The sequence below is a fragment of the Bos mutus genome, chromosome 16, assembly GCF_027580195.1.
Source record: "Bos mutus isolate GX-2022 chromosome 16, NWIPB_WYAK_1.1, whole genome shotgun sequence".
NCBI lineage: Eukaryota > Metazoa > Chordata > Mammalia > Artiodactyla > Bovidae > Bos > Bos mutus.
In genome coordinates this window covers 2,084,655-2,100,286 of record NC_091632.1, presented here as the reverse complement: position 1 = coordinate 2,100,286, position 15,632 = coordinate 2,084,655, and the positions used below count along the sequence as shown (strand labels likewise).

The 15,632-nt window shown below is 44.9% G+C and overlaps 1 protein-coding gene across 2 annotated transcripts in view; it reads right to left on the bottom strand.

The window, feature by feature from the left end:
* Positions 1 to 15,632, bottom strand: part of NFASC (neurofascin) — a 201,632-nt gene that overhangs the window by 127,539 nt on the left and 58,461 nt on the right. The window lies entirely within an intron of this gene.

Below are 15,632 nucleotides of genomic sequence, written 5' to 3'. Positions count from 1 at the left end.
CATGTGGTCAATCCTGGAGATGTTCCATGTACACTTGAGAAGAATGCCTGACACTCTACATCTTAAAGGAACTGGGACTCTCCCATCCTTTTGCTCTTGGCTGATGGCCATGTTTATTCCTCGACAGAAAACAGAGATAACAAGTAGGAACCTCCACAGAAGCCACCACCCTGCCTGCCAGCTGATGTCCTGCACATCCCACCTCCTCTTCCTCCCCATGGGTGACCTGTCTGGCTCTGGGCCCAGTCTCCTCTTGCCGGCTCAGCAACGAGCTCCAGCAAGGCTTCTTGTCCTCCTGCCTCATCAGGTTTTCCTTGCTTACTGGATCGTTCCCACCAGTTTACAAATATGCTGCAATTTATCCCAACCCAAGGATTAGCCTTCTCTTGCCCAACTTTCACCTCTGACTGTGGCCCTACTTCTCTTCCCTTCACAAGAAAAATCCTTACAGGCCTGCCAATGCTTATATCCTTTAATTTCTCTTCTCCAAACTCCTTGTAAACCTGTACCAACCAAGATTTTCCCATACAACTCAACCAAAACTGGTCTTATCAAGGTCACCTCAACAGTGTAAGTCCAGTGGTAAATAAATTCTAGCCTCATCTTTCTTGCTCTAACACAAGCGATCGCTGTGTGTTCCTGAAAACACTTTCTTCACTTGGCATCTGGAACAGCACCATCCTCCTCCCTCCTTCCTGCTCTTCCCTCTCCATCTCCTCTGCCGGATCCTCCTCTTCTGCCCGTCTTCCAGGGCTGGAGTGCCCCATGCCCCACCCTAGGAGGTCTTCTCTACTTAGGCTCTTTGCCTTGTGATCTCACCCAGTCTCACAGCACTAAACACCATGTATATGCTGAAAAGGGGTAGTGCATGGGGCTGCAGAATTAGACACAACTGAGAGACTAACATTTAACACTATATGCTGAAAACTCCCAATTTTAAATCTCTAACTGGTAAAGAATCTGCCTGCAATGCAGTTGATGCTGGTTCAATTCCTGGGGTCAGGAAGATCCCCTGGAGAAGGGATAGGCTACTCACTCCAGTATTCTGGGCTTCCCTGTCTTCCCTGGTGGCTCAGACAGTAAATAATTCCCCTGTAATGTGGGAGACCTGGGTTCCATTTCTGGGTTGGGAAGATTCCCTGGGGGAGGGCATGGCAACCCACTCTAGTATTCTTGCCTGGAGAATCCCCATGGACAGAGGAGCCTGGTAGGCTGCAGTCCACGGGGTTGCAAAGAGTCGGACACGACTGAGCGATTAAGCACAAGCACAAAGTCTTATATTTTAACACACTTTTGCTTTCACTAAGACCCTTTTCCCCAATATTACCACCACCACAACCACGTGAGAAGGAAAGGGAAGGGTATCACTCTCCCCTTCAACAAAGAACACTGGCTTTTAAGTGCTTTAAACTTGTCCAAGTGTTTCAGATTTTCACTATAACTAATCCTCACAACCTCCTTGTATGGTAGACATTATTCCCATTATTCCATTTGACAGATAAGAAAACTGAAGCTCAAAATGACTTTTAAAAATCCTTTATCTGAGGGAAAAGAGATTTGCCTTACCCAAGGTCATAGAAGTTAGAAGCAGTTAGAAGCAGGAGAGCCAGCAATTGAATCTGAGGCCCATGATTTCACATCACATGGTCTTTCCTGTCCACCATGCTTCCTCAGTTTAATACTGACGGGAAAACAGTGGCCCTGGTAACAGAGCAATGGGATGAAGGAGAATTTACTCAGTTCAGTTCAGTCGCTCAGTCGTGTCTGACTCTTTGCGACCCCATGAACCACAGCACACCAGGCCTCCCTGTCCATCACCAACTCCTGGAGTTCACTCAAACTCACATCCATCAAGTCAGTGATGCCATCCAGCCATCTCATCCTCTGTTGGCCCCCTCTCCTCCTGCCCTCATCTCTCCCAGCATCAGGGTCTTTTCAAATGAGTCAGCTCTTCGCGTCAGGTGGTCAAAATACTGGAGTTTCAGCTTCAACATCAGTCCTTCCAATGAACACCCAGGACTGATTTCCTTTAGGATGGACTGGTAGGATCCTTGCAGTCCAAGGGACTCTCAAGAGTCTTCTCCAACACCACAATTCAAAAGCATCAATTCTTCGGCGCCAGCTTTCTTTATAGTCCAACTCTCAATTGGCTCAAGGTGACATTAAGTCATTTGTGGGACAAAAGCAAGAGCTTCCTGATCAATTCAGCTTTGCCCATAGTAGACCTCAAGTTTTCTTTCTCTCTTTCCTGACATCAGCAGTCAGGGGCTCCCGGGGAGGTGCTAGGGAGGAAGGGCAGGGAGACAGAAGGATTCCATTTCGCCAAGGATGGCCAGACAAACACACTGTATGCTGGACAGCACTCTAGAGCATCAGCTGGAGGCCCAGATGTTCTCCAGAGGCACGAGCCTGGCCCACACAGTGGAATGTGAGTTGTGAGCCAGTTTGGGGTTTGGATGAGGGGAGTGGAAAGACAGCCTGAGTGTTGCCAGTTACCTGTCTCCCTACATCCTGCCAGGGCCTTAAGGAGGCTCCTAAAATAAGCCACAGGCAGAGGAGACTGGCTCAGCTAAGATGGGCACAATCTCGGAAACGACTGACCTCACCAGCTTCCCATTTTGCAGGTATGATAGCACTTGCTGCTTTTGCTGCAGCCAGGAGAAGGCAAGAAGCAGCGAACATTTCAAAGTCCTCTGGTGGCAGCATGGAGACCTAAGTAATGTGACTTTTTTATATGGCTTTGGTAACTTTGGTCACTGTGCTCTTTATTCTCCTGTATCTAGGCTTTCTGTCTCTCCCATCAGCCTGGGGACTCCCTGGGGTAGGTCTTCCCTCCCCTTCAGTCTGGATTTCATGAACTGTGCCTCCCCCATCACACTGTGAGCTGTCTGAAGGCAGGGGCTGTGTCTCTTCCATTAGATCGGAAGCTACCTAAGATTAAAGGTCACATTTCCCAACAGCTTTAGAGTGCCCTGAACCCCAGGACTCCCATCTCCTCTTTTAACCCCCCAACACCAAGGACAGGGGACTGTGTTCTCTTCTCCCCTGCAATCTGACCTCTCAGAAATCTATGAACTACACGAGGGAACCTGGGAGAAGATCAGACTCTTGGGAGAGGATCAGGCACTCAGCTAATCCTCGATGCCCGAGCCTCACCTATCTGGACTGAGATGTGGAGCAACTGACCGTGCTTGGTCTCTCCGCTCCCTGTCTCCCCCTTCTACATTCCAGCCCCACGAGCCCTGCTGCCTGCCCTGGGAGCAGACAGAAAGGAAGGGCTCTCTCAGCCTAGCAGCACAACCCTAGTTTAATCACAAAGCGCTTTGTCCTCACAATTAATAGTTTCATGTTTCCTCTCACAGTCTAATGACAGGAAAAAGAAACGCGTGCTTCCTGAGGAAGACGTCTACTTCAGGGTTTTCAGGTGATAAGGGTTAGCTATACAATGTACAGGGTAAGTTTCTGGTAGGTAAGGTAAGTTACAGGTAGGTTACAGGTAAGTTTCGTGGTAGCTCAGATGGTAAAGAATTCACCTACAATGCAGGAGGTCCAGATTCTATCCCTGGGTTGGGAAGATCCCCTGAAGAAGGGCATGGCTACCCACTCCAGTATTCTTGTCTGGAGAATCCCCTGGGCAGAGGAGCCTAGTAGGCTACAGTCCATGGGCTCGCAAAGAGTTGGACACAACTGAGTGACTAAACTTCCAGTGTCTCCTTTTATTCTGTATCTCCTAAGAAACTTAGGGGGAAAAAATCTGTGCTCAGATGGAATTTCTATCTCCCCTCAGCTCATGGATTTCATTATTTTATTCCAAATTTAATCATCTTGTTTTATTTAAGCCATCACAAGAGTCTTTAAATCCTAAATTATACAAAGAAGCGTTAAAAAATTATATTGTGTATATATTTTTGTCTTATTAGTGACCTGAGAGGACAGAACTATGCAGTGATTCATAAAATGGGCTTTGGAATTAGAGACCTGAACACACACCAGCTTTTATTAGTTCACCAGTGAATTACGGTGTAGCTGTGGGCCACTCGTTCAACCCGTCTGAGCTTTGCTGCCTCGCGGATGCACTGGGGACAGCGTCTCTGCAATGCATTCTCACTGATCTAAATCTCTTACCAGGCCTCCCGCTCCCGGCCCCGCCTAGCCCTCTGCTCTGGACCACGCTGGACTTCACAGCCCCACGTGCTCACAGGCTGTTGCCGCCACCTGGGGCTCGCTCCACCCTAGCCTCACCTGTTGCGTTTCCGGCTGGATCCTCGTGACATCTCAGTGTAAAAGTCTCTGCTTGGGAGAGGCCTTCCTTCGTCTCTTACTTTAGACCAAGATAATCCCAGGCTGCTGGCCAGTGCTTCCCAAGCTTCAGTGTACAACCAATGACTCACCCAGTGATCTTACTAAAATACAGCATGCCTGGGTGGGGCCCTACATTTGTAATTTATAACAAGCTGCATGCAGGTGGTCTGAATGCTGCTGGGAGGAGCGCCCTTGAGAGTGCCAAAGCACTCTCGCACACCTTAGTCATTTGTTTAATGGTATCTGTCTTCCTGCTAGACCGAGCTCCGTACCCCAGGCCCAGGCCCACTGCCGAGACCAGAAGCACTCCAGAAATGCTGGCCGATTAAACTGAGCAATATCTGTGATATCTCTGGCCTGCTTTCTGGTCAGACAAAAAGAGATTCAACAAATGGTACCAATCATTATTAATAATATTATGATTTCATGCTCACCACAACTTCATGTCTTTTACTTCTCTCCCAACCCAAACAGTTCTTTGGATGGTCCTGGACATAAAACCAAGGCCTGGAATATGTTTGTTGAATGGATGCCTAAAGGAACAAGTGAATGAGAGGCTCTGATCCAGGCCCCTTTATGAGTGTCCAACATACATAGAATGTCATAATTAATATGTCCCCAGCCGTTCATATAAACCCAAACCCTCCCTTCTACCAATTTCTGCTTGTGGTTGGGAGCATACAACTTAAAAACACACAGCAGAGACCAAAGAGTTACTGAGAAATCCTCAGAACAAACAAGTGGCAGCCCAGGAAGGAGAGTATTGTTTTTAAAATTATTTCCTTAGTCCTCAAAGAGCTGGAACAAAGCAGGATTGTGTTGGCTGCCTCCCCTGCAAGAATTCGCATTCTAGGCCTGTCTAAATGCCAGCCTAAATGCTACTCGGAATACAATTACTAAACCCAGCAAGCATCAGCCACAGGCGGAGGCTGCAACGCTACCCTTCCCACCAATTTCACAGTGACTTCAGGCAGTGAACCTCATTTCTCGGCATTCAGCTTTTCTGATTACCCCACTCTGGCTCCCCCGCCTCCATCTTGTTCCTTTTGGCCAATTCCATGCTGTCTCCTTCAGGCCAGAGAGTGGGCAGACCTGTGTGCAGTTCAGAAGCTTCTAAACAAAATAATCTCAAGGAAACCAGTAGATCAGGCCATCTCCAGGCAACCTAACCGATTGGCAGAACCAATTCCCTTCATTCTCAACGCCTACGGGCTAGGGAGGAAAGTAGAAACCCGGAGAAGGTGCTGAAAGTCTTTGTGCCTCCAAGTAGATGAATATAGGACTAGACAAGCCACTTACTTAGACAAAGGGAGTTGGAAACATCAGCCCTCAAATTCAAATGTGGGATCTTAAGTATTAAAAGAGGAGATAGTCTTGAGTGCTGATTTGCATTTTCCTCATATGAACAAAATGTTGTAAGGAAATAAGACTGAAATCAAAACAACAAATATTTATGAGGAAAGATACTGTTGGGGGGGGGGTAAATAGAAATAAATAAAATAGGACATTGACCATACTTACAATCTTGTTAGGGGGATGAGATAAACGAGAATAGTAAATAACAAAGCGGCATTTAAGTAATGCATTGAGTCTACAGCATTCAGACATTACCATGAAGTGAACCCCTAAAAGCTGAGGGAACAGTTCGGGTGTTCCACTTCCCTGGCAAGGCATTTCTGGAGAACACAGCTTAAAGCTCATTTTCGTGAGGTCTGTTCCTGTTTCAGTCACTCCTGCCACATTCAGTGTTATCAGCTAAAATCCAAATGGGAATAAACAAAGGCAGTGAGAACGGATGATCTGTGAGCGAGTCCCCAAAGTACCCCTTCATGGATCACAGCCTTGTCACAGCGAAGGGGCTTGGGTAACTCAACAAAGCTATGAGTCTTGCTGGGTAGGGCCACCCAAGATGCACAGGTCATAGTACAGCGTTCTGATAAAACGTGGTCACCGGCGGAGGGAATGGCAAATCACTCCAGTATTCTCACCACGAGGATCCCATGAACAGCATGAAAAAGCAAAAAGATATGACACCAGAAGATGAGCCCCAAGTCAAAAGGTGTCCAATATGCTACTGGGGAAAAGCAGAGGGCAATTACTAATAGGCACAGTAAGAATGAAGCGGCTGGGCCAAAGCAGAAATGACACTGGGATGTGGGGCTATCTAGTGGTGAAAGCAAAGTCCGATGCTGTAAAGAACAATATTGCATAGGAACCTGGAATGTTAGGTCCATCAGTCAAAGTAACTGGACATAGTCAAGTAGGAGATGTAAGAGTGAACACTGCCAGCTTAGGAATCAGTGAACTAAAATGGACGGGAATGGGTGAATTTAACTCAGATGACCATTACATCTACTACTGTGGGCAGCAATCTCTTAAAAGAAATGGAGTAGACCTCATAGTCAACAAAAGAGTCCCAAATGCAGTACTTGGGTGCAATCTCGAAAATGACAGAATGATCTGTTTGTTTTCAAGGCAAACCATTCAGCACCACAGTCATCCAAGTCTATGCCCCAACCACTAATGCCAAAGAAACTGAAGTTGACCGGTTCTGTGAAGACCTACAAGACCTTCCTAACACCAAAAAAAGACATCCTTTTCATCATAGGGGACTGGAATGCCAAAGCAGAAAGTCAAGAGATACCTGGAGTAACAGGCAAGTTTGGCCTTGGAGTACAAATTGAAGCAGGGCTAACAGAGTTCCGTCAAAAGAACACACTGGTCATAGAAAACACCTTTTCCCAACAACACAAGTGAGAGCTGTACATGTGGACATCACCAAATGTGATCAAAATCACATCAAAATCATACTGATTAGATTCTTTGCAGCTGAAGATGGAGAAGCTCTATACAGTCCGCAAAAACACGACCTGGAGCTGACTGTGGCTTAGATCATCAGCTCCTTATGGCAAAATGCAGGCTTAAATTGAAGAAAATAGGGAAAACCACTAGGCCATTCAGATATGACCTAAATCAAATCCCTTATAGAGTTGTTGTTGTTCAATCACTCAGTTGTGTCTGACTCCTTGCGACCGGCATGGACTGCAGCATGCCAGGCTTCCCTGTCCTTCACCATCTTCCAGAGCTTGCTCAAATTCATGTCCATCGAGTCAGTGATGCCATCCAACCATCTGTCCTCTGCCATCCCCTTATCCTCCTGCCTTCAATCTTTCCCAGCATCAGGGTCTTTTCTAATGAGTTGGCTCTTCGCATCAGGTGGCCAAAATTCATCTTTAATAACAATCCTTCTAATAAATATTCAGGATTGATTTCCTTTAGGATGGACTGGTTTGATCTCTTTGCAGTCTAAGGGACTCTCAAGAGTCTTCTCCAACACCACAGCTCAAAAGCATCACTTCTTCAGCATTCAGCCTTCTTTATGGTTCAACTCTCACATGACTACTAGAAAAACCACAGCTTTGACTACGTAGACCTTTGTTGGCAAAGTAATGTCTCTACTTTTTAATTATGCTGTCTAGGTTTGTCATAGCTTTTCTTCCAAGGAGTGAGCATCGTTCAATTTCATGGCAGCAGTCACTGTCTGTAGTGATTTTGGAGCTCAAGAAAATAAAATCTGTCACTGCTTCTACTTTTCCCCCTTCTATTTGCCATGAAGTGATGGCACCGGATGTCATGATCTTAGTTTTGTTTTGTTTTTTTAATTAAAGGATTACAGATTACAGCTTTACAGAACTTTGCTATTTTCTGTCAAACCTCAACATGAATCAGCCATAGGTATACATCCCCTCCCTTTTGAACCTCCCCTCCCATCTCCCTCCCAATGCCACCCCTCTAGGTTGATTGAAAGTCCCTGTTTGAGTTTCCTGAGCCATACAGAAAATTCCTGTTGGCTATCTATTTTATACATGGTAATGTAAGTTTCCATGTTACTCTTTCCATACATCTCACCCTCTCCTCCCCTCTCCCCATGTCCATAAGTCTATTCTCTATGTCTGTTTCTCCATTGCTGCCCTGTAAATAAATTCTTCTGTACCATTTTTCTAGACTCCACATATATGTGTTAGAATATGATATTTATCTCTCCCTTTCTGACTCACATGACTCTGTATAACAGGTTCTAGATTCATCCACCTCATCAGAACTGACTCAAATGCATTTCTTTCTATGGCTGAGTAATATTGATCTTAGTTTTTTGAATGTTGAATTTTAAGGCAGCTTTTTCACTCTCCTCTTTCACCTTCATCAAGAGGCTTTTCAGTTCCTCTTTGCTTTTTGCCATAAGGGTGGTGTCATCTGCATATCTAAGGTTATTGATATTTATCCCAGCAATCTTGATTCCAGCTTGTGATTCATCTAGCCTGGCATTCCATATGATGTACTCTGCACTGAAGTTAAATAAGCAGGGTGACAACATACAGCCTTGATGTTCTCCTTTCCTGATTTTGAACCAGTCCCTCATTTCATGTTCAGTTCTACCTGTTGCTTCTTGACCTGCATACATGTTTCTCAGAAGACAGGTAAGATGATCTGGTATTTCCATCTCTTTAAGAACTTTCCAGTTTGTTGTGACCCACATAGTCAAAGGCTTTAGTGTAGTCAATAAAGCAGAAGTAGATGTCTTTCTGGAATTCTCTTGCTTTTTCTACGATTTAACAAATGTTCACAATTTGATCTCTGGTACAGTAGAGATGATGAATAGATTCAAGAGATTAGATCTTTGGTAGACAGTGTCTGGAAAACTAGGGACAGAGGTTCACAACATTATATAGGAGGCACTGACCAAAACTATCCCCAAGAAAAAGAAATGTAAGAAGGCAAAGTGGTTGTCTGAGCAGGCTTTGCAAATAGCTGAGGAAAGAAGAGAAGCAAAAAGCAACAGAGAAAGGGAAAGTGAAGTCGCTCAGTCGTGTCTGACTCTTTGTGACCCCATGGACTGTAGCCTATCAGGCTCCTCTGTCCATGGGATTTTCCAGGCAAGAGTGCTGGAGTGGATTGCCATTTCCTTCTCCAGGCGATCTTCCTGACCCAGGAATTGAACCCGGGTCCCCTGCATTGCAGGCAGACGCTTTACCGTCTGAGCCACCAGGGAAGACTGAGAAAGGGAAAGACATACCCAAATGAACACAGAGTTTCAGAGAACAGCAAGGAGGGATAAGAAGGCCTTTTCCAATGAACAATGCAAAGAAGTAGAGGAAAACAAAAGAATGGGAAAGACTAGAGATCTCTTTAAGAACATTGGAGCTATCGAGGGAATATTTCATCCAAGGATGGACATGATAAAGGACAGAAATGGTAAGGACCTAACAGAAGCAGAAGAGATTAGGAAGAGGTGGCAAGAATACACAGAAGAACCATACAAAAAAAGATCTTAATGACTGGGATAACCGCAATGGTGTGATCACTCACCTAGAGCCAGACATCCCAAAGTGTGAAGTGAAGTGGGCCTTAGGAAGAAGCATCACTATGAACAAAGTTAATGGAGGTGATGGAATCCCAGCTGAGATATTTAAAATACCAAAAGATGATCCTATTATAGTGCTGCACTCAGTATGTCTGCAAACTGGGAAACCTCAGCAGTGGCCACAGGACTGGAAAAGGTCAGTTGTCTTTCCAATCCCAAGGAAGGACAGTGCCAAAGAACATTCAAACTACTGGACAACTGTGCTCATTTTGCATGGTAATAAGGGTATGCTCACAATCCTTCAAGCTAGGTTTCAGCAGTATGTGAACTGAGAACTTCCTGATGTACAAACTGGGTTTAGAAAAGGCAGAAGAGACAGAGATCAAATTGCTAACATTCACTGGATCATAGAGAAAACAAAGAAATTCCAGAAAAACATCTACTTCTGCTTCACTGACCACATTAAAGTCTCTGTGTAGATCATGACAAACTGGAAAATTTGCAAAGAGATGGGAATACCAGACTACCTTATCTATGTCCTAAGAAACCTGTATGCAGGTCAAGAAGCAAGTTTGAACTGGACATGGAACAATGAACTGGTTCAAAGCTGGGAAGGGAGTACATCAAGGCTATATATTGTCACCCTATTTATTTAACTTATATGCAGAGTACATCATGTGAGATGCCAGGCTGGATGACTCACAAGCTGGAATCAAGATTGCTGGGAGAAATATCAACAACCTCAGATATGTAGATGATACCACTGGCAGTAAGTAAAGAGGAACTAAAGAACCTCTTGATGACGGTGAAAGAGGGAAGTGAAAAAGCTGGCTTAAAACTCAACATTCAGTGGATACAGAGTCCCTTTGCTCTTCACCTGAAACTACCACACAGCAGTCAGCTACACCCCAATACAAAATAAAAAGTTTAAATTACCAAAAAACCTTCAACATTCACAAAACTAAGATCATGGCATCTGGTGCCATCAGTTCATGGCAAATAGAAGGGGAAAAAGTAGAAGCAGTGACAGATTTTATTTTCTTGAGCTCCAAAATCACTGCAGACAGTAACTGCTGCCATGAAATTGAAAGATGCTCACTCCTTGGAAGAAAAGCTATGACAAACCTAGACAGCATATTCAAAAGCAGAGACATCACTTTGCTGACAAAGTCTGTCTAGTCAAGGCTATGGTTTTTCCAATAGTCATGTACAGATGTGGAGCTGGACTGTAAAGTAGGCTGAGAGCTGAAGAACTGATGCTTTCAAACTGTAGTGCTAGAGAAGACTTTTGAGAGTCCCTTGGACAGCAAGGAGATCAAGCCAGTCAATCATAAAGAAAATCAACCCTGAAAACTCACTGGAAGGACTGATGCTGAAACTGAAGCTCCCATATCCTGGCCACCTGACATGAAGAGCTGACTCTGGGAAAAATCCTGATGCTGGGAAAGACTTAGGGCAAGAGGAGAAGGGGGCGACAGAGGATGAGATGGTTAGATGGCATCACTGACTCAATGGACACGAATCTGAGCAAACTCTGGGAGACACTGAAGGACAGGGAAGCCTGGTGTAGTGCAGCCCATGGGATCGCAGTCAGACAGGACTTAGCAACTGAAGAACAAGAAGAAAGAGCTGAGATCAATGACAGCAAGAGGCAGATGTGTTTGGAACACTGATGTATATACCACAGCAAAAGTGCATCAGAGTTCAGAGAAGGAAGGGACTGTGGGAGACTCACGGGGAGGAGTGGCAGCTGCTAAGGAGGTGGCATGGGGGCTGCTGAGCAAACTATCAGACAGTCTAGTTCTTGGAAGCTTAAAGACAGGGTAGGAAGTAAGCAAGTCAGGCAGGGAATGCGTGCATCATTCGATCCTGGGCTGTGTTTGTGAAATGAAAGACTCAAGGCTGGTCTTGAGGGCAGGAAGGATGCCAATTTGAATGGAGAGGGAAGTTCATGCAGAACTACAATGGGAGAGGGGCTGGACAGAATGTGGGAAGCTTTGAAAGCTAGGCTAGAGGTTTTTTCTTTTTAAATTCTTCAAGTAACACAATACATTCTTGCAGTAAGAGATGTAATACAGATGAAGTTAACAAACCCCTTAACACCTCTCAAGTCTCTCCTACATAGATAACACTGTTATTGGCTCGGTGGCAACCCTTCTGATGGGCTAGAGACTTCATGAACAGGCAATGGACTCACTAGAACATTCTAAGTCAGGAACTGTGTTCGAATCAGAACAGAAGCAGAGGTGAGCAGGTGACTCCTTAAGAATGGAGTAATGCAAGGCAGGAGGTGGGGGAGAGTGACTGTGATAGGAACACAGGATTTGCAAAGTCAGGGCTGGCTGCACCAACCAAGATGGTGAGGAATTTGGCTGCAACACTGATTTAGAACTGAGCAGAACGAGCCGGCCGATTCAGTATCCCAAGCACTAAAGACCTCCCAGGAATAACAGAGGCCAACGAAAGGTATTTTAAAATTTGACCTGGTACCTGCCTCAGAGGTGAAATAGGTGAAATAACTGTTTTCTACATAGGAGCCCCTTAATAAATGTTGGGTTGAATGTTTTCAAGCCTAAATTGCAAGGGTCAAAAATATGGGTATGAAAGACACCATTGGTTTCCCATTCAAAAGTCATCCCTCCTTCTTCCCTGGTTTTTAAGATCCCCCTTTTTTTTCATGTTAGTGCCAGGCTCAGAGAAGGTGGATCATCCTTTTGCTCCAAGGTATGAGCCATGATTTGGTTAAGTCAGCACAGTAATACCATCTCCCTTTGCTCGTGCTTGGTTTAGAGATGGCCAAGTTGGCCAATGAGACATAAGAGGAAGCTGGCTAGGGAAACTTCTGACAAAGATTTTTTATCTCTGACAAAGATACAGCACAGGCATGACATTTTATTCCTTCCAAGAACTTGACTATTTTAGGATATGATGCTTGGAAGTATGGCAACCATCCCATAATCACGAGGCGCTAAACCTGGAGACTAAGGATCAACAAACTTAAGACACCAAAGAGGAGAGAAACAAAAGCTGAGTCCTCTACAAGTCCTGCCCCAAACCTGAGGCTACCTACCTTCAGACGGCTTATTTGGAGAGGTAATTAAGTGTCCTTTTACTTAAGCCTCTGTTGTCTGGTTATTCTGTTCACAGTCATCTGAAGGCTGGAAAATGGTAACGTGTTAACTAAGACCCTGAAATGTTTAATTGGGAAGCAAAGTTCTTGCTGTATACTGGACTTAGTGACCAAGAGGAGGGAAAGGGGAGAAGCTGAACAGAGGAGGGAAAAAGTCTAAAATAGCTAGAGTAGCCCAGGAAGTAGTAAACTCAATTCAGTTCCAACAAGTGCAGTATGATACAATGCAACTTAATCGAATTCAACAAATATTATTATGTGCCTTCTGTGTACAAGGGCTTCCCTGGTGGCTCAGATGGTAAAGCATCTGCCTGTAATGCACGAGACCCAGGTTCGATCCCTGGGTCAGTAAGATCCCCTGGAGAAGGAAATGGCAACCCACTCCAGTACTCTTGCCTGGAAAATTCCATGGATGGAGGAGCCTGGTAGGCTACAGTCCATGGGGTTGCAAAGAGTCAGGCATGACTGAGCAACTTCATTTTCACTTTCACTTTCTGTATACAAAGCTTTAGGGGGAATAAAATGCTGAATACATGCCCACTATGTTCCAGGAATCTTTTTCCTTTTCTTTAGCAATTATAGATTAAGTACAAGATCCTATTACTAGATCACTTTTTGGCCTACTTTGAAGGTTCTGTTTACCTTCCTTGTACTTCAAACATGGCTATTTCCCAGGGTCTCAGTCCCAAGCAATATCTTCTTAGTTTACCCAGCACCGCTCTGCAGAATCCCTTCTCTGCAATGGTTTTAATCATCTCCTACTAGATAAGATTCCCGGTCAACTTCTCCTGTCCCTCCTTCTCTCCCACAATTAAATTCGTATTTACAGTTGTTTACTGACCATCTCTACTTGGGTCTCCTGTAGGTACCTTAAAAACAACATAATTAAACAAGACATATGATCTGCTCTATCAAACCTATTCCTCTTCCTTGTAGTCACATTATCAGTGAATGACACAATTATCCACCTACCTAGACTTGAGAACCAGACTCTTGTCTTTCTGTAAAGTGAAAAGTGAAAGTCATTCAGTTGGGTCCGACTCCTTGCGACCCCATGGGCTATACAGTCTGTGGAATTCTCCAGGCCGGAATACTGGAGTGGGTAGCCTTTCCCTTCTCTGGGGACCGAACCCAGGTCTCCCACACCGCAGGTGGATTCTTTACCAGCTGAGCCACAGGGAAGCCCTCTGTTTCACTAAGCCTTCCACAATGAGTTCTATCAATTTTGGCTCCAAAGTATCTAATTACTCTGTCCCTTACTATTCATGCTTCCTGCTGTGCTTTAGTTCAAGTCTCAACAAGATCACTATAAAACCTGTTAACTGTTTTTCCTGCTGTCTAATAATATTTATCTCTGAGTTTCAGCAAGGTAAATGGTACAGAGTTCTGCGTTACGGTGGCCACAGAAGTTGCAGACTTCCTCAGGACCTAGAGCATTTGGGTCAAAAGACTAGGTGGGCGTCCTTCAGTCAAGCTCAACGACGGTCACTAACCGCAGTGTCTCCTTTTCGTCCTTCGGTTGGTTTGATGACTGTTCCCCACACTGTCCCACGTGGTCCACCAACACGAGTGGACATCAATTGACTACAGCAGAAGGTCGAACGATAGGCCTGAGCTACTGTGTCTGCTCCTGGTGCTTGGGATTGACTTGGGCTGTCTGTGGCATGAGGGCACAGGGTGTAATGTGGGTGGGGAAGGGTACGGAGGTGTCCAGCAGGAGGAAAGCACCGAAGCTGGAGAAGCAGGTGGTCCACGGAGAAGCCTGGCATTCATCAGCATGTCAGTGAGGGGCCTGAGCAGCACCGCCCAGGCCTGGACTGGAGCAGTCCTCGTCTCTAGGTCTCACCAAGTCATTTAACCCTCTGGACCTTCGCTTCCTGCCTTCAAACAGAGCTGTTACAAAGCAAGACTCTGCACGCGAGCCCAAGCTCCCCAACCTTAAATAATTCTGGATCCTTCTACCAGAAGTGAAATGTGTGGGACAGAGGTGAAAGGCAGGACCATTTATCCATTTCATCATTTATGTGTATAAACTGTGAAACCATAGTTCCATTTGTAACACAACTATATACTTTATTCATATAGTATAATGCTGTCCAATGAAATATAAACCACATATATTGTTAAAATTTTTCAAATAGTTATTAAAATACTAAAAAGAAACTGATAAATAGAGACAAGTAGAATTAACATTTTATTTAATCCAATATTACAAATTATCATTTCAACACATAATTGTTGTTCAGTCACCCAGTCGTGTCTAACTCTTTGCAACCCCATGGACTGAGGCACACCAGGCTTCCCTGTTCTTCACCATCTCCCAGAGCTTGTTCAAACTCATGTCCATTGAGTCAGTGATGCCATCCAACCATCTCGTCCTCTGTCATCCCCTTCTCCTCCTGCCCTCAATCTTTCCCAGCATCAGGGTCTTTTCTAATGAGTCAGCGCTTCACATCAGGTGGCCAAAGTATTAGAGCTTCAGCTTCAGCATCAGTCCTTCCAATGAATATTCAGGGTTGACTTCCTTTAGGATTGACTGGTTTGATCTCCTTGCAGTCCAAGGGACTCTCAAGAGTCTTCTCCAACACCACAGTTCAAAAGCATCAATTCTTTAGTGCTTAGCCTTCTTTACATTCTTCTTTAACATGCTGTCTAGGTTTGTTATAGCTTTTCCTCCAAGGAGCAAGCGTCTTTTAATTTCATGGCTGCAGTCACCAGCTGCAGTGATTTTAGACCCCAAGAAAATAAAGTCTCTCACTGTTTCCATTGTTCCCCCATCTATTTGCTATGAAGTGATGGGACTGGATGCCATGATCTTCATTTCCTGAATGTTGAATT